The 19,036-nt window shown below is 37.5% G+C and overlaps 1 protein-coding gene across 4 annotated transcripts in view; it reads left to right on the top strand.

The window, feature by feature from the left end:
- Positions 1–19,036, top strand: part of tjap1 (tight junction associated protein 1 (peripheral)) — a 127,219-nt gene that overhangs the window by 44,280 nt on the left and 63,903 nt on the right. For 2 of the 4 annotated variants that reach the window (XM_051917018.1, XM_051917015.1), the window contains exon 3: positions 3,121–3,269. The exons of 1 other annotated variant lie outside the window; for it this stretch is intronic. The gene's annotated coding sequence lies outside the window, so the exon portion shown is untranslated. Of the gene's footprint in view, positions 1–3,120; positions 3,270–12,550; positions 12,662–19,036 lie in introns of all 4 variants that reach the window. One more of the 4 variants, XM_051917016.1, reaches the window with a different exon arrangement.

Below are 19,036 nucleotides of genomic sequence, written 5' to 3'. Positions count from 1 at the left end.
TTCAGCCAGTACTAAATAATGTGTGGCCGAACTAAATCTAGGTCTTTTGTTTATTTCGTACGTTCTTGGTTAAAGCGTTGGACCTCTACGAACATTGTGTCTTCATTGACATCAATCACGATGATGGCCCTGGGAAACCGGCTGTTGTCTTTGAGACTTTCTTATGGGACGTCTGTTTAGTGTTTTCCAATGGAACTATACAGGAATACAGAACTGCAGTCTTGCTTTGCTAAAACAGCCATGCAATTGATTTTCTTGGGGTTTTATTGCTCTTGCAGTTTTTTGTTCGATGTGGTCAGCTGGCTTCTCTTCTCTAAGTAGAGTAAGTGGATTAGATTACATTCGCTGTTTGTTTTTGTAATTTTATGCATATTTAAAAGATTGAACCTTTTAAAACTTGTTTATGTCAAGTCTGAGCCATGGCCTAACAGTAAGGAGATAAGAGTTTGATACTGCTCGTGCCATGCACCGATCGTACGTTTGTTTCCGATCTCTTCTTAACTGTGAAAAAATGTAAAGCAGGGGTCTCCAACTCTGCTCCTGGAGAGCTACCATCCTTCAGCTCCAACCCCAATCAAACACACGAACCAGATAATCAAGGTGTTAAAGTCGCCATGAAATCAAAATTGAAGTTTTTTGGCTTTTAGTATGAATATGTTAGCCTTACTGTTGTCTATAATCTAGTGTACTCCAAAACAATGACAAAATTCATATTTAGAAGATAAAAGCATTCAAAACTTAGTCTCTCACTTCCGCCAATAATGATTTTGATGACAATCACTCTGCACTTCAGCTTCTCGTCAGATCTTCTGTCCAATTAATTGCTCTCTAGAATCTAAAGCGTCCCGCCCCCTACATTATAGACACTGAAGCTGCGGCTAAAATTGGTCATTTGTTCACACTTTTACTATTTACTACATGGTGAATGGCACATAGTGCACTATATAGGGGATAGGGAACGATTAAGACAGTGTAAATATGCTTTCCATTGAGGAGAATGAAGTCTGGTTTCACGTTAGTGTCATGTGAACCGCTGCAGCGCGAGCACAGTCTGCTCCGGTCCAGAGACACAAGAGCACAGATCGGATCATATGCGCGAGTCAAATGAAACGCTATTGGCTATCTTAAAAAAGGGGAGGAGCTGTTCGATATGTCCCGCCCTGTCTTCCTGTTTCAGTGGAAATTACATCAATACATTGAAGAATGCTCTGCGTTTCAAGTCCCTTCAGTGGGCCTTTAAGGATTACTTGAAAATTTCAAGCAGGTGTGAAAAAAAAAAAAACAGTTTTCTAAATTTTAAGGTCATAAAAAGTGTTAAGTGTCCCAATTATTATCATTTTATTTTGGAGGTCTCCTACAATAGGTTTACAGGCATCCAAGGTCAAAAAACACTTTAATTTTCTCATATATTGCAGCATCATCTCTTTTCTCTCAGTGTCTAAATGGTAAAGGATTCAGTCTTTCTAAACCCCACCTTTCTGAGAGCCTACTCTTCTCTGATTGGTCAGATGGCCCAGTCTGTTGTGATTGGTCGTGTGTCAGTAACAAAATGCCCATTACCTTATTTGAATTTCAGCTCCGGATCTTCCTCAGCACTTGAAACTCAGTGATACAAACAGTAACGATGGCGTCGGTTTTACCGTATCAATTCCAGCGCGAGTCTTCATTCTTTGGCAGTGCAGCAAAGTAGATTTGCTGTCGCAGCGCAGAAAACTAGTCTTTTCAACATGTTGAAAACGCAAACCAAACTCTTCCAGTCTCAGCTACAACTATAGTGTTTGAGGGTGGGGCAAAGTAGACGTTGTTTGCGGGCAGCCAATGAAGACCATAGGCTGGCATTATGCAAATTTGTTACAGACCTACATAGGTTTGTATAGGAAGTAAGACTGAAATGACTGATGACTCGTTTCAGGCAGTTCAGAATCGATTCTTTCTTTTGGGAGACAGAAACTCCATTTATCTGCACTTTGATCTTTGAAACTTTACAGACCTTTTACATTCACAAACAGCTGTATTACACATTACATGAGGAGTAATATCCAAAAAAGCATAATAGGGGCACTTTAAATTGTATAACAAACGTCTTAATGATCATTTTAAGAGTTCCTAAATTTGGGGATGTTTACTTTATGGTGTTTGTTGCAATATGTGGTAGAAGCATATTTATCTCCCTTATCTTTTTGAAGTTTATAAATATATATTAATATTACACTTTTTTTTTTTTTTTTATGCACTCCTAAATTTTTCCACTTAGCAGTACATGTGCTCCTTTGGGGAAAAATAAAACGACCATGCAGGGCTTGATGCTTACTATGATGAACAGATTTAATTAAGGCTTATATTCACATAAACATTGATCAACGGGCATACATTGGGCACATCAGAAAATAAACCTCACTGGTTCTTGCTCGTCAAACAAACACTTTTGAGCTTTCCTTTACTATTGTTTGAAACAAGATTGGAGTAATAGATGTCAGAATTTTTATTTATTATTGTTCATTAATTTCAAACAGGAAGATCTTTATTTTCTGGTTAAATTGTATTCTTAATCTCAGTTTTGAAACAATCTTGATGGGGAATTCGCCTCTCTCAAAAACTGCAGGTTAATCTTTAAGGCAGATCTGCTTAGACAAGAACTTGCTGCAAAGAAACATTTTCAGATTGGTCTTGAGTCGCCATCACATACGTTTAAGCTCTCAGTCTCCGCTTGTTCTTGCTGTTTCCCCCCCCCCAAGCTTCATTGAGTCTCGTCATGTGCCAGGCAGTTTGTTTGGTGTGCAGTGTCAGGGGAATATCCAGCTTTCCGCAGAGCTGTCCTTCACATCCATTAATCAAACCACTTTCTCCTGATGGAACACACCTTAATTAGCATCTAACTGCTTTATGCCTGTGACTGTGCCCCGGCCTGTGGGGACCACAAGTGGTCTGTTTTATAGTGAGCAAGTCAGTGAGTGTGAATGCAAAGCAGTCAGGCAGACGTTCATTTGAGACACGCTCCAGTTGTCCCACGGGCCCTGTCGTGTCTTCGCTGACACTTAATCCCGGGCCCGGGTGATTGGCAGCGAGCTGCTCTGCCGCCAATGACGCTCGTGTTTTTCCATCCACCTGCTTTTGTTTCAGGTCATTGATAGCCCTGAGGTTCACATGCTGAACGGGGGAGGAGGAGCGGGAGGAAGAGGAGTGAGACGTGAGCTAGATTGAGTTTCCTTGGCGACCGGAGGGACCCACTTGGGGCGATGACTCTGGAGAATGCTGCATGCACACTTGAGGTGAGGGGCGATGCCATGCGGTATTTTGATGCTGTTCTGTAACTTTATGTGTCTGTGTCTCTTGTGATTCTCGCTGTAGCTACATCTTCTGTGACTGATCTTGCCAAACAGCTGTAATTAATTCAGATAGTTTCCTGGAAATAAATCATTTGTACTTTATCTCCAGCTCTTACTCTTGCTGTACATTAACTGCTGATAAGTAGCCAGGTTTTTGTGCTTGTCTGCTCTTATGAGCTGGGATTTATTTCTTTAATCTAGTTTGTAGTGTTCCTCATTGAGATGTTCTAACATTGGTTCTTTTGCATAATGAATTGGCCATTTGGTGGGAGAGTAATAATAGTGTTTCATCCTAATTTGCCTTGAACATCATCTCTAGTGGTCTAGAGGCTATTTTAAATCAGAGATGTCACAATTCCAAAGAATAATTTGTTATTGTACAGATCCCCTAAAGAGACCTTTGAAAAGTAAAAATATACAGACATTTGCGTTTGCACGAGAATGTTTTTTTGCGTGCTCATGAGAAACTTTTGCATGCTCATGAGAAACTATTGCTTGCGCACAAGAAACTTTTCACGTGTGAAAATGGATTTTTTTTTTTTTTTGGGTGCTCGCACGTTACAATTTCCAGTTTATGTATATGATTTTTTTGCAGTGAATCTGTTGTTTAATTATCATTAAAAACACAGACAGCGTTAGGAACATTAGGCTGCTGTCACTTTAAGACTAATGCACGGATCCAATATACTGTTACACATGCGTTTAAATTCTCAACTGTTTACATTCACTTAAAACATAACCGACTGTTTACTAGGATACTCACTAAGACGGGAATTTTTACTTAATTTTGTGTGAAATTGCCCATTCAAGTGCAAAATGTGAAAGAGAGCTCAATTCAGTACTCGCGTGCTGTCAGACGCAACTTTCTGTGCACGTGCTTCGGTTGTACAGTTTGCGCACACTTCTCAAACTTCTCACACGGCGCACGCAAGTTATCTTTTACGTCTTTTTGCACTTTAATGTTTAAATTGGCAAGGCTTAATTGGCAAGGGTGGTTAATAAAGGTTTTCTGAAGTTATGAAGTAAAATATCTAGTTCCGCCAGACCGCCTTCCGTATTCAAGTTACGAAGAAAGTGTAAACTGGCGTTGCGTCATTTTTTTAACACAAATGCATCGCTTCACTTCAGAAGGCCTTTATTAAACCCCCCACGAAATGGACTGATGGCACAATACGGCTGTGTACATTGTCCTTTATGCTAAGTTTAACAACTTGCTCAAAATTTGGATTTTGTTAGGGCAGTATATTTATATTGTCCCATATAAAACTTTAACGGCCAATTAAAAATGTTGGTACAGTAAAATGTGCTAAAAATTAGATCAATAAACCCTTTATTAAACCACTTTGTCGCATTTTACGCATCCTTACAGGTGGCGGAGAAATGCTGAATTTCTTCATTCAATTCTAGCAGCGCTTGCTAGCAGCATCATAGACCGAGGACTTTAGAAAGCATTGTGTTATAAAGGGGAGCCTTGCATCAATATAACTGGCAAACAAATAAGTAGCTGGATTCAGCTTTGTACTAGATGAACTGCTATAACAAAATCCAAATTTTGAGCACTTTTTGCCATACAAATCTTTTTTTATGATCCATTGAACTTAGCATATTGAGTTTTATTTCATATATTTCATTTTGCAGTGCGATTTCTCGGCCTAAAATCGTTAAAGCAGACAAAAGACCTTGAAATATGATGTACTGCCCTAACGAAAGCCAATTTTTGAGCAGTTTTTATTGTACCATTTTTTTTTTTTTTTTTTTTTTTTATTGGACCCTTGAACCAAAGTCTGTATATTTTTTGTTTTTGCAAAGGGACTCTATACTATTGAATAAATTTAAAAAATATATATATTACAAATTAAAACAATAAAATGTTTAGTCACTTTAGATATAATTGAGTGTACATTACATCGCAGAAAGGTATAAATGAATTTTTGACAGTTCACACATACAGCCATATTCGCAAGGTCTGAGTGCGCTTGCAAATAATTTGAAATCATTTCTCTTATTCAGCTACATAAGGGAGCACAAATAAACCACCACATTTATAGCAACAGAGGAAAGACGTGAACAATACAAGTAATTGTGAACAGTACCATTTACCCAATTTACATCCCTCCTTATCTAGAGCAAGAGCAATCATTAATCATTTGAGTTCTTTCCTGTTTGTTGCTCTTACATTTGTGTTTTTCTCTAATATGTTGGAAAATTTATTTGTGCTATTTTTGCATATTTATACTTTTTAAATAATCCCAAGGAAGCTTAGATAACATTAAAGGCTAAACCAAAATGCATAAAGTTTTGTGTAATTAAAGGATAAACTATTTGCACTCAAGCGGACATATGAAGTCAGTAGTTTGAGACCCTTGTTTTAGTAGATTTTATAAGTCTTTCTATATTATTATGACACATTTGGGACTGTTGCCCATTACATTATTGTGTCCAGCACAGGTATCGGATTTGAGTCTCTTCTTGCTACTACAAATATTGCAGAAAATACTGCTAATGTTACTTTTTGAATAGGTAATTTATATACTTATATGTTAATTATGTATGCAAAATTTCAACTTTAAATGTATTTTTTATTAATATATATGGTCCTTAGGTGATATATGGCCAGATATTACACCAGATCTTTGTCCAAAGGCAGATTTTTCTGTATTTTCTATATATAATTTTGTGTTATTCTCCATCAAGAGTGTGAGAGTGAAGCAAGAGGTAGTCTGACTCGACAAGTGGTTTAGAGACCTGCTATAATGAACCGAGTTATAATATTCACCTCTCTTTAAGTTCCTGAAAAATAAAATACTTTTTTTTTTTTTTTTTTTTTTGCAAAAACAGATATATGAACCTTTGCTGTGTTTAATTATTTACTCCAGGCCTGAACAAAAGTGAGCATGGGCCAGTAGAACTGAACGCTGCCCAGCTCAGGTGCTTGTTAATAATGAAATGCTAAGCTCCAAGCCTCTGTGGATAGTTTTTTTCTTTTTGAATGTTTTGTCTCTCACTCAATGCTTTAGGCTCTGAATGGCAGTGACAGTCAAGTAAACTGAACCCCTCCTCCATCTTTTTCAGTGTCAGTATGTGGACTGTATCAAGGTCACACATGGATCATCACTTCATCCGTGCCACTAATATTGTCTGGCGAGTTCAGTCCCACTCATGTGTGCGTGTTATGCAGTTATGCGTTGTTCAGAATTTAATAGAATGTCTTTTAAAATGAAAATATATATATATTGAACACACACACCATCAACACACGCCCGGAGCAGTGGGCAGCCGTATTTGCCGTGACTCCCGGGGAGGGTCAGATGCTTTGCTCAAGGTCATTAGGCCACAACTGCCCCACAATATATATACTCACCTACCACTTTATTAGGTACACCTTGCTAGTACTGTGTTGGACCCCCTGTTGCCTTCAGAACTGCCTTAATTCTTCATGTCAGATTCAGGTGCTGGAAACATTCCTTGGATATTTTGGTCCATATTGACATGATCGCATCACACAGTTGCTGCAGATTTTTTTGCCTGAACATCCATGATGCGAATCTTTTGTTCCACCACATCCCAAAGCTGCTCTTATAGATTGAGATCTGGTGACTGTGGAGCTCATTTGAGTATAGCGAACTCATTGCCATGTTCAAGAAACCAGTTTGAGATGATTTGAGCTTTATGATGGTGCATTATCCTGCTGGAAGTAGCCATTAGAAGAGGCAACAATACTCAGGTGTGCTGTGGCGTTTAAACGATGCTCAATTGGTACTAAGGGGCCCAAAGTGTGCCAAGAAATTGCAGATTTTGACACTTTTCAGACCAGGCATCGTTTTTCCAATCTTCTATTGTCCAGTTTTAGTAAGGCTGTGCAAATTGTAGCCTCAGTTTCCTGTTCTCAGCTGACAGGAGTGGCACCGGTGTGTTTTCTGCTGCTGTAGATCATCTGCTTCAAGGTTCGATGTGTTGTGAGTTCAGAGATGCTCCCCTGCAGAAGCCAGTCTGGTCATTCTCCTCTGACCTCTGGCATCAACAAAGCATTTTCACCCACAAAACTGCCGCTCCCTGGATATTTACTCTTTTTCAGGCCATTCTCTGTAAACCCTAGAGATGGAGTGAAAATCCCAGTAGATCAGCAGTTTCTGAAATCCTCATACCAGCCCGTCTGGCACCAACAACCATACCATGTCACTTAAATCACCTTTCTTCCCCATTCTGATGCTCAGTTTGAGATCGTCTTGATCATGTCTGCATGCCTAAATGCATTGAGTTGCTGCCATGTGGTTCGCTGATTAGATATTTGGGTTAACAAGCAGTGGAACAGGTATACATAATAAAGTGGCTGGTGAGTATGTGTATATGTATTTATGTATATACTGTATACACTATGGCCAAAAGTTTTGGGACGCCTGCCTTTACATGCACATGAACTTTAATGACATCCCATTCTTAATCCGTAGGGTTTAATATGGAGTTGGTCCACCCTTTGCAGCTATAACAGCCTCAGCTCTTCTGGAAAGGCTTTCCACAAGGTTTAGGAGTGTGTTTATGGGAATGTTTGACCATTCTTCTAGAAGTGCATTTGTGAGGTCAGGCAGTGATGTTGGCGAGAAGGCCTGGCTCGCAGTCTCCTCTAATTCATCCCAAAGGTGTTCTGTCGGGTTGAGATCAGGACTCTGTGCAGACCAGTCAAGTTCCTTCACACCAAACTCTCTCATCCATGTCTTTACGGACCTTGCTTTGTGCACTGGTGCGCAGTCATGTTGGAACAGGAAGGGGCCATTCCCAAACTGTTCCCACAAAGTTGGGAGCATGAAATTGTCCAAAATGTCTTGGTATGGTGAAGCATTAAGAGTTCCTTTCACTGGAACTAAGGGGTCAAGCCCAACCCCTGAAAAACAACCCCACACCATAATCCCCCCTCCACCAAACTTTACACTTGGCACAATGCAGTCAGGCAAGTACCGTTCTCCTGGCAACTGCCAAACCCAGACTCGTCCATCGGATTGCCAGACAGAGAAGCGTGATTCATCACTCCAGAGAACACGTCTCAACTGCTCTAGAGTCCAGTGGCAGCGTGCTTTACACCACTGCATCCGACGCTTTGCATTGCACTTGGTGATGTAAGGCTTGGATGCAGCTGCTCGGCCATGGAAACCCATTCCATGAAGCTCTCTATGCACTGTTCTTGAGCTAATCTGAAGGCCACACGAAGTTTGGAGGTCTGTAGCTATTGATTCTGCTGAAAGTTGGTGACTTCTGCGCACTGTGCGCCTCAGCATGCGCTGACCCCGCTCTGTGATTTTACGTGGCCTACCAATTCGTGGCTGAGTTGCTGTTGTTCCCAATTGCTTCCATTTTGTTATGATACCACTAAGAGTTGACCGTGGAATATTTAGTAGTGAGGAAATTTCACGAATTAACTTATTGCACAGGTGGCAACCTATCACGGTACCACGCTTGAATTCACTGAGCTCCTGAGAGTGATCCATTCTTTCACAAATGTTTGTAGAAGCAGTCTGCATGCCTAGGTGCTTGATTTTATACACCTGTGACCATAGAAGTGATTGGAACACCTGAATTCAATGATTTGGAGTGGTGTCCCAATACTTTTGGCAATATAGTGTATGTATGTACTGTATGTGTATTCGTTTTTACATGACAGAATGCTGTTCATAGACATTTCTAAGTAGATTAAAATCATGTCACTGCTGATGAGTGTAATATTTGAACTGAATGGTATATTTATAGCACAAAGTCACAGTAGATGCTCAAACAAAAGAGAGAGCACAAATAAACCACCACATTTATAGCAACAGAGGAAAGACATGAACATTAACAAGTAATTGTGAACAGTACCATTTTACCTAATTTACATGCCTCTTAATCTAGAGCAAGAGCATTAATCATTTGAGATCTTGTTTGGTGCTCTTACATTTGTGTTTTTCTCTAATAACAAAAAATTGTTTACATTTGGCTGCTTTTTCTATAAAAGAAAGCTATAAACCAAAATGCATAGTGATATTTTTTTTATTTTTTATTTTTTGGGGTGGGGGGGTGGGGGGGATTTAACGATAAACTATTAACACTCGATGGGCCGTATGAAATGCAAGGCGGTAGTTTGAGACCCCTGTTCTAGTAGATTTTATAAGTCTTCCTAGATTTTTATGACACATTTAGGACTTTAGTCCATAACAAGATAAGGCCCATGCAGGGGTCAAGGTGAGAAATATTATTCATTGTGCTGTGACTCAATCGTTGGATACAACCTAACGTTTGTGCATGGCCACAGAAAACACTACTGATTGACAATGTCTACTGAACTAAAGTGGCATTGCTGCCTCTGATACTAGGTTTTATAATGTTTTTTTTATTTTATTTATTTTTTTATTCCTGTTGGCAGATCAGAGCAGATGTATTTACGTGGCTTCTAATCTTCTCAAAGAATTTAACAACAAGCTATTTTAAACACTGAAGCATTGATATGCATTGAGCATCAGCTTTGATATTAGATTCTGCTCTTTAACTTGAAGTGTGAGATGCTGAAATATTCCCACTGCTAGCCAATACAGTTGCCTCAAGTGTTCCTTGACATTTGTTAGAGAGATTTAATGAGGCTGTGCATTGAAAGAACAGGTAGAGGAGATTATCGTAGAATATTCTGCTAGTCTAGACCTGATTGATTCATCGTCTTTGCTACTCACGCAACAGGTCAAGAAGCCCTGTCTAAAGAACATCTGTTGTCTGCAATCCATGTTATAAGAAAAGCACTTGACACCATGAATGATAAGACTGTGTAGACAGTATGGAAATGGGTCGGTCTGAACACTCACACCAGCATAATTTACACCAGTCATCTGGAAAGTGGGCTGAAGGTGCCGGATATTGAATCAGCTTTTGCATGTTAAATATGTAAAGGAGTGGTGATAAAGCTTATCAGAGCATCACTTTTTCCGTCTGACTAGCTGGTCTGATTGGGATAACCTCAGATGCTGGGAACGTGGTATTCTGGAGCTCTGGTTCCTCGGTATTGGTACTAAATCCATATCGTAGGCAACAAATAAACTGCTTCAAAAGAAAATGAGTTAACTGCATAAAACCTTGTTTTTTTGTGTGTGTGCAAGTTTTACAAAATAAAAAATCTTTTTGTGTAAGTTAAAAAAAAAAAAAAAAAGGATAATTGATGAATGAATCATTTTTAAATGAACTATTCCTTAAAAATATCAGTTTTCTGATATTATTAGGATTATTTGGGTAGTTTGTATTTGTTGACCCAACAATGACATTTCTGTCATTAAGTACTCACTCTCATGTCGTCTCAAACCTGTAAGACCTTCGTTCATCTTCGGAACACAAATAAAGTATTTTTGATGAAATCCGAGGGTTTCTGAACCACACATAGGCAACAACGTCATTGCACATTTTGAGGTCCAGAAAGGTAATAAAGACATTGTTAAAATAGTGAACGTGACTACAGTTCAACCTTAATGTTATGAAGTGACGCAAATACTTTTTGTGTGCAAAAACAAAACAAAAATAACAACTTTATTTAACAATTTGAACTTTTGTCATATGCAGTTGACGCAGTGAAAATAGTGCAGGCTTCTGTGTTCTGCATCTGAACTCCCATTTGATATACCCAAAAATTATTTATACCTCATATTTAAACATCTACATAAGAGCCAGCACAAATTCCCGAAGCACTGGCCGAGATGAAGCTGTTCTCGGCGGGTACATGAGCACTTAATGGCTGCTGACGGGCTCGAGCTCACATTTCCGAAAACGTCTAAACGTCTGAAATGGTTCCTGTGGTGAAACTGGTAGAATATCGCATGGCTAGCAAAGGCTCTCAGCCAATCAGATTCGAGAACCAGACTGTTGTATTAAGACACTTATAAAAGCCTTCCATAGCGAATCTGGTTAAGACAAAAACACATTTTGTTAGAAGGATTGATGTATTGACTTTTTTTTTTGAACAACAACATGCAACATGGTTATGTTGGCTTGAGAAAAAATTGTCTGAGCAAAAATGCCCCCTCTAGAGGAGCAGTACTGTCCACTAGAGGGAGCTTCAGAATAAAAAATCTTTGAACTCCCCTTACTCATTTTCGACTTCAGCTGGTTAAATTTACAACTAAATGCATATTTTCTCTTTTATATTGGCAAGTTAAACCGACATTCAATGATCGCCTCTATCAGTCCTTGAATGGACAAATACATTATTTGTATTTTGCCATGTATTTTGACATTTTCATCATCAAAATACATGGCGAATCTTAGCGAATATCATCGTTTATGCCTCGAATGAACAGAAACTGTTAGTCTTTATTCATTAATTTAAAACAATGTTTTTAGATCATTGTTTCTCTCAACGTGAGTGCCCACTGCTGCTCCTCACTAAAGTTCGTCATTTGCATGTGTTTTTAAGCCTTGCTAATTAAAACATTCAAGCAATTTTACAAGATTCTAGCACAAGAGCGCATTAAAGAGCTACATTTATAGCTTGGAAGCAGTTTTGTGTGACACATAGAGAAGTGTCTCTAAGAACGCTCGCGCCCCGAAGCTCGTTCGTTCTCGCTTCTATCAGTGCTCTTCTTTTATCATTTTGGTACCCCTTTAGAACACTTTTCTTACTTACTGCATATCTAATAAGGAATTACTGAAGAACTAATAGGTATTTCTTCATTAACACCTAAGTCACTACTTTTAACTACTAAGGAAGATGTGTTAACTAATCAGTATGTAATAGAATTTTATGATTATCTTAAGTAACAGTTAGCTAATCAATAACTACTGAATTCTGTCATAACTCCTGAAGAACTAATATTAATTATCTACTAATTAATGTTCAAGAAAAATAACTATGAAGTAACTACTAATGAACAGAAAGTAATTAATTTTCAAAATTACTTGAGTAAAATTACAACTGCTTTGTACTGCTTTGTCACAGTCCACCGCTTATTATTATTATGGAAATTTAATATGCATTTATATGCTGCATAATATGCTGCACTCCCAAAAAGACTCATTACTACAAATTGTTCAGAAGTCTTTGTCTGTATGGTAAATGACTACTTTGTGCGCATTTTCTGTAAGAAATCAGCTTCGGAAAGGAACCCCACCCCCACTGCCTTGCCATAACTATCCAACTTACCACAGATATAAAATGTTATATTTATTTATTTACCCAAATGCTGGGATGAGGCTGTTGAGTCATTTTTGGGTTATTTTTTCAGTGTTGGGTAGTTGTGTTGTTATTCTCCCCGCCCCTCCCCCCTACTGAGCGCGGGCATTTTCATCCTCTTCAGGAGAGAGCAGTTCTGGTACATTTCTTCGCTGAAATACAGGTTTGTGTGCGTTTTATTTTATCTATAAAATCATTGCTGTGCTGTATATCATTTTATTTTATGAATATCAACATACAGGTACGCGATGTCAGTCACCTAACTAACGAGTGTCGCATCGGTCCTTTTGCATGATGGCCTGATCCCTTGCATAAAACACATTAATTTATTTCTAAATATACTAAATCTAATTACTTAAGATGTTAAAATATGTTCTCAGAGCTGTGTATGTTTATGGGCAGGTTATGGAGTCAGTCACAGCATCTTTCGGCAATGAGTGAAACACGGCGGCATAAGTTCGATTTGAGTCAGAATTATGTGGTAATTATTTATTAATTACTAATGGGTTCCTTAAATCTTCACTTTAGAATACTGTTTCAGGTTCTAAGTAATTACTGCAGAATTATCTAATAATTCTTTATGAATTGCTAATGGGTTCCCTGTATTTTCACTTTAGAATACTGTTTCAGGTTCTAAGTAGGCTAGTTCCTGCAGAATTATCTAATAATTCTTTATTAATTAGTTCTTCAGTAATTCCTTATTAGTTATGCAGTAAGTAAGAAACAGTGTTCTAAAGTGTTACCATCATTTCTTATTCATATTCTTTTCATTTCTTTGTTTGAATGTTTGTGTATGACTGTGTTAATGATGTGTGGCATCTGTGAAAACTACATTTCCTAACGGATGAATAAACTGAACTGAACTGAATGGACAAATACATACAAGATCATGTCAAAATACATGGCGAATCTCGGCGAATTTCATTGAAAACAGTTGTTTATGTCTCAAGTGAACAGAAACTGTTAATTAATGAAGTCTTCATTCATTAATTTAAAACAATGTTTTTAGATAATGAATTCATTTAAATATTTTTTTACAGACTCATAACATTTAGACATTTATAAACATTAAATAGAACATTGTGTTAGAACCTCAAGTACATTATATTATTTTGTTTGGATGTCTAAAGTTTGTTTTCAGAATCATGGGACAATCGTGATCTCTATCTCTAAAAATTACAGATTATACAGAGTCATAAATGAAGCTTAAAAGAATATATAACAATATGTAGCATCTAACTTATATCCTATAGCACTAATATTAAAATGTACACACATAAAGTCTTTATGTAGCCTATTCATAAACAAAGATTTGGGACAATTATAATGCATTATAGAATTCTGAAATGTTTTAGTATTTTAAAGACATGGCACTTCTCATCCATTGTGGGAAGTTCTGCAAACCATGAATCGATATAAATAAATATCAATACATTTACTTAGTTGACATTATTTAAATAATAGTAATTAGTAGTTTATCCAGCTCTAATAAAAAATTGATATTGTAAAAATAAACAATTTATGTAAAATGTGTTTTGACTACTTTTGTATGCTGTGTAATTATATCTCTAGGTAAAGAAAATATATTAACAAAAAAAAAAAAAAAAACTTATAGAATGGACTCGTTGATTTATTCTCCCTGAGGCCCCCACTTAATGTAGGTTCATCTCTGCACATAAAGACTCCACTTTGAGTCCTGTTCAAGGTTCGTTTAGCATTATATTTCTTTTTACTTTTAAAACTACAACCCACAGCTTCCCTATTAATAGAGAGACACTGTACAGACAGGTAGGACTAATTCACATATGCAATTGCTATCTCATTAATGCATTCAAATAAATGTAATGCTTTTATCTGTATCTGATTTGCAGCAAGCAGATATCTTTAAGAAATGTTACGACCCATGGACAAAATAACTGATGAAAGAGAACAGTTATGTCGAGCAATAGCACTGTGGGAATGGACTTCCAAATGTGCCATAATAATACATTTGTTGCAGCGGTACACAAGGCGAACTTTGGCTTCTAGTTACATAGTGTACCTTTAAGTTGTAGTAGTTTTATGTTAGTTTATGTTATGGTAGTTTTATGTGTTTTTGTAATTTTTATTAGTTTAAAAAATATTTTTAAAAATATTTCTAGCTTTATTTTTATTTCAGTTTTAGTAATTTTAGTACAACTAATTTTATTTCAGTTGCAAAGTCAACAAGTTTAAGTTTTCAACTAATTTCTCTTGTTTTATTTCAGCTTTTTTGAAAAATAAAATACTTTGTTTAACAGCACATTCATTGACTAATATTTTGGCTAAATTAATTCTGCTTTCAGTGTTGATTTTTTTTTTTTTGTGTGTTTAGTGTTTCATTGTATTGTAGTACTCTCAGATCCATTTAACATTTTACCCATTTAAATCCATTTTGCGGATTTCACAATATGCATAGAGAATGCATTTTGGGGTATTGTTATAGGACCTCTTAATATTTCTTTAAAATTTGGGCTATAAGGCAAATTTTCAAATATCTCTTCTGCTCATCACTCAACGTCTCATATAACAGCAGTCGATGAACATGTTGATGAACAAACTGAATCATCTGTTGGCCTAAATAACGATCCCTGAATCATTTGATCTGCTGTCCATGTTTCCTGTTGTTTGCACAGTGATAGTGAGGGCGCAGCCGAATCCCTGACTCATGTATTGAGGGTGATCCTGCCAGCAAGGATTGGCAGGCTTGTGTTGTCTATTTGGCTGGTCTAATGTACAAATATTCGGTTGTCAAATCCTGATACTGTTCATTCTGATTAGCATTGGTTGAGAAAGTGTTTTTTTTCTTTTTTTTTTCTCTCCAGTGGGGACTGGCCATAAAATATTTTCAGCATCATTACTCCAGTCTTCAGTGTCACATGATCCTTCAGAAGTCATTCTAATATGCTGACTTGCTGATCAAGAAACATTTCTTCTTATCATTATTGTTGAAGCAGCATTTATTTGAAAAATGTAAAAGTCTTTACTGTCACTTTTGATTAATTTACTGCATCCTTGCTTAATAAAATTATTAATTTCTTTAATAAAAAAATCTTACTGAACCTAAACTTTTGAACAGTAGTGTACACTATAACATGTTTCTGTGCTATTAAAAACCATTTAATTTCAGTAATTTGACATGATTTCTTGTGGAAATAATTATGGGCAGGGCAAGATTAGACTGGAATGTGAAGGGATAAAAACATGTTGTGCCACAATCCAGTCTATCAGTTAATATTTTATTTCCCTACAGCCTAGGGGTTTTTTTTTTTTTTTTTTTATTATTTTTTTTTTTTTTTTTTTAAAGAACAGGTATGAAAACAAACATTTTCTTGAATACTTTGAACTTGATTAGTACACAATAAGACCAGGGTCATTTATGAATAAACACATAGGAGCTGTTTTGTTCAGCGGTTGTTCTTTTTTCCAGTCTCTTAGTAGAAGATAAACAAAGAGTGTTTGAGGGAAGTGGAGGTGAATGGGTCTCAGTATCACAGCAGCAGCTGACTGTCATGGATGGCTAACTGCCACGGGCCTCTAGTTTGATATTCTCTGCCATATCTTGTGGAGAGGCATTCTCATCCACAGCAGACGACTCTGAATGCTGAAAAATAAACAACAACTCTATAACAGTACTTTAATATTGCATGCTTTCAGGTCAGGGAGAGCAAATGTTTTCCATCTGACAGCTGAAAACATCTCCAGGGGTAATTTACAGTCTCCTTGATGAAAATGTAATTACACTCAGAATGTTTTGCCATTGTAGCAGTGTTTCATTGGAAGGGCATGGCACCGTGCCAAGGTCATGAGTTCACATGCTGATAAAATGTGTAGTGAAAGTTTCAAATGCAAAAATGTAAATGTTATAAAGTCATAAACTGTAAGTTTTAAGCACAGATAGATTTTTTTAAAACCCTGAGATTGTGAATATTCAGGATATGCTTTCTTCTACAGTAATGCTTTTTTAATAAACTTATACGATGAAACAAGGCGCACATTTGGAAGACCAAACCTGCAAAAATAATGAGCAAGCAAAACTTTAGTTGAACTGCACGTTCCATGATCAGTTAGCCAGTAGGGGTAAACGGACCACACCTTCATTATAATATTCGAGGCGGAAATATCATAATAAAATAAATGAATAAATACAGGGGAATTTTTTAGATAATATAATAAAAACGCTGTGTCGTCAACATTGATATTGTGGCTTTATCTATAATCCTGCCTTTACATGCACTTGAACTTTAATGACATCCTATTCTTAGTCCATAGGGTTTAATATGGAGTTGGCCCACCCTTTGCAGCTATAACAACCTCAACTCTTCTGGGAAGGCTTTCCACAAGGTTTAGGAGTGTGTTTATGGGAATTTTTGACCATTGTTCTAGAAGCGCATTTGTGAGGTCAGGCAGTGATGTTGGCGAGAAGGCCTGGCTCGCAGTCTCCTCTAATTCATCCCAAAGGTGTTCTGTCGGGTTGAGATCAGGACTCTGTGCAGGCCAGTCAAGTTCCTCCACACCAAACTCGCTCATCCATGTCTTTATGGACCTTGCTTTGTGCACTGGTGCGCAGTCATGTTGGAACAGGAAGGGGCCATCCCCAAACTGTTCCCACAGAGTTGGGAGCATGAAATTGTCCAAAATGTCTTGGTATGGTGAAGCATTAAGAGTTCCTTTCACTGGAACTAAGGGGCCAAGCCCAACCCCTGAAAAACAACCCCACACCATAATCCCCCCTCCACCAAATTTTACACTTGGCACAATGCAGTCAGGCAAGTACCGTTCTCCTGGCAACTGCCAAACCCAGACTCGTCCATCGGATTGCCAGAGAAGTGTGACTTGTTGCACAGGTGGCAACCTATCATGGTACCACGCTTGAATTCACTGAGCTCCTGAGAGCGACCCATTCTTTCACAAATGTTTGTAAAAGCAGTCTGCATGCCTAGGTGCTTGATTTTAAACACCTGTGGCCATGGAAGTGATTGGAACACCTGAATTCAATGATTTGGAGGGTTGTCCCAATACTTTTGGCAATATAGTGTATGTTTGATTGTACCATCTAAATGCTCAATATTAATCAGGTGAATGCACGTTTAAACAGCTTATTGTACAGGTACGTTAGTCGCCGTTCTAAACTGTGCTGCTACGTAACACACACACACACAGAAGAGCGCAGATCACGTGCAGATAGATCGTGCGCGTACAGAATCATTGTCAACGCTGATCTGTGATTTATCAATAAAATAGCTCAGAAACTGAAAAGTTCTAGCATATATTTCTAGTAATTAAAACACACAGCTTCACTATTAATAGAGAGATGCTGCCAGGTAGAATTAGTATTCACACACAATCGCTCTCTCACTAATGCATTTATATAAATGTAATCTTTATTGTGCTACTTTATCTGTATCTGATCTAGAACAAGCAGAAATCTGTAGAAATATAAGGACCCAAAGACAAAAGAACTGATAAAAATAACTTATGCAGGAGCAATAGGCTTGTGGGCAGCGCTGTGTCATATGCCATAGCTGTGCACAAGGCAACCCGCAGTGGAATGGGTCTCAAGACGCGTTTTTTAAAAGTTGAACTGATTTGAACTTGAGCGCCGCATTTTGGAAACGACATGTCATGCTCGAGACGCTGCAAAAGACGCAAGACGAGAGTGTAAAGGTCACATACATGTCCGTCTAGCGCGTATTTACATAGAAGATAATGGAAAAGGAGCGCATTGGAATGGATTTGTTCATTATTGACATCATCGTCGACTAGACAACGTCGACTCGACTTTTTAATTACATAACTGTCGACTTAAAAAAATCCGAAGTCGTTCAACCCTCTACTATGCACAGGCTATTTGAAACAGTATTGGCTGTGACTTGATGACAAATGCTAGACTAAGACACTCTTCTCCGCTCCTCAAAAACGTAAAACATTAGCCTTTATTTACAGGCCGGTTTCACAGATAAGGCTTAGATTAAGCCAGGATTAGGTCTTCAATTAGGACATTCAAATAGCTTTTATAAATGTGCCTTAGGAAAAAATATTAATGGTGTGCATCTCGAGACAAAACAATGGTATACTGACATATTTTAAGATACGTGCATTTTAGTCTAGGACTAGCTTAAGCCTTGTTTGTGAAACCGGGGGTTAGTGTTTCTTGAGTAATAAAAACACTGTACTTATTTAAACTACTAGTTCTTTATTTACTCTTGCATTGCAAACAAGCAAAGACGGTCCAAAATTCGTCCGCCATTTCGTTCACGTTAGAGGTGGGTAAAGTTATGAGGTTTTGACTGATAGTTTGAGGATCCAATGCAGTTGCAAGATTTAGTCACAAGCTCTTTTTTCATTGGTTAAATATTTGCAAAACCCACACAACATGTAAAGGGTGACCAATAGTAATGATTTATGAAAAACAAATAAAAATGACGAAATATGGAGAAACAAGATTTCTGCGACCATGTACTAAACTGTATGAATATTAAAAGAAACTCCAGTTATCTGTTTTATTTACAACTTCAAT

Source organism: Ctenopharyngodon idella, chromosome 13 (assembly GCF_019924925.1).
Source record: "Ctenopharyngodon idella isolate HZGC_01 chromosome 13, HZGC01, whole genome shotgun sequence".
NCBI classification, from domain to species: Eukaryota; Metazoa; Chordata; class Actinopteri; order Cypriniformes; family Xenocyprididae; genus Ctenopharyngodon; species Ctenopharyngodon idella.
This window is presented reverse-complemented; position numbering and strand designations above follow the sequence as displayed.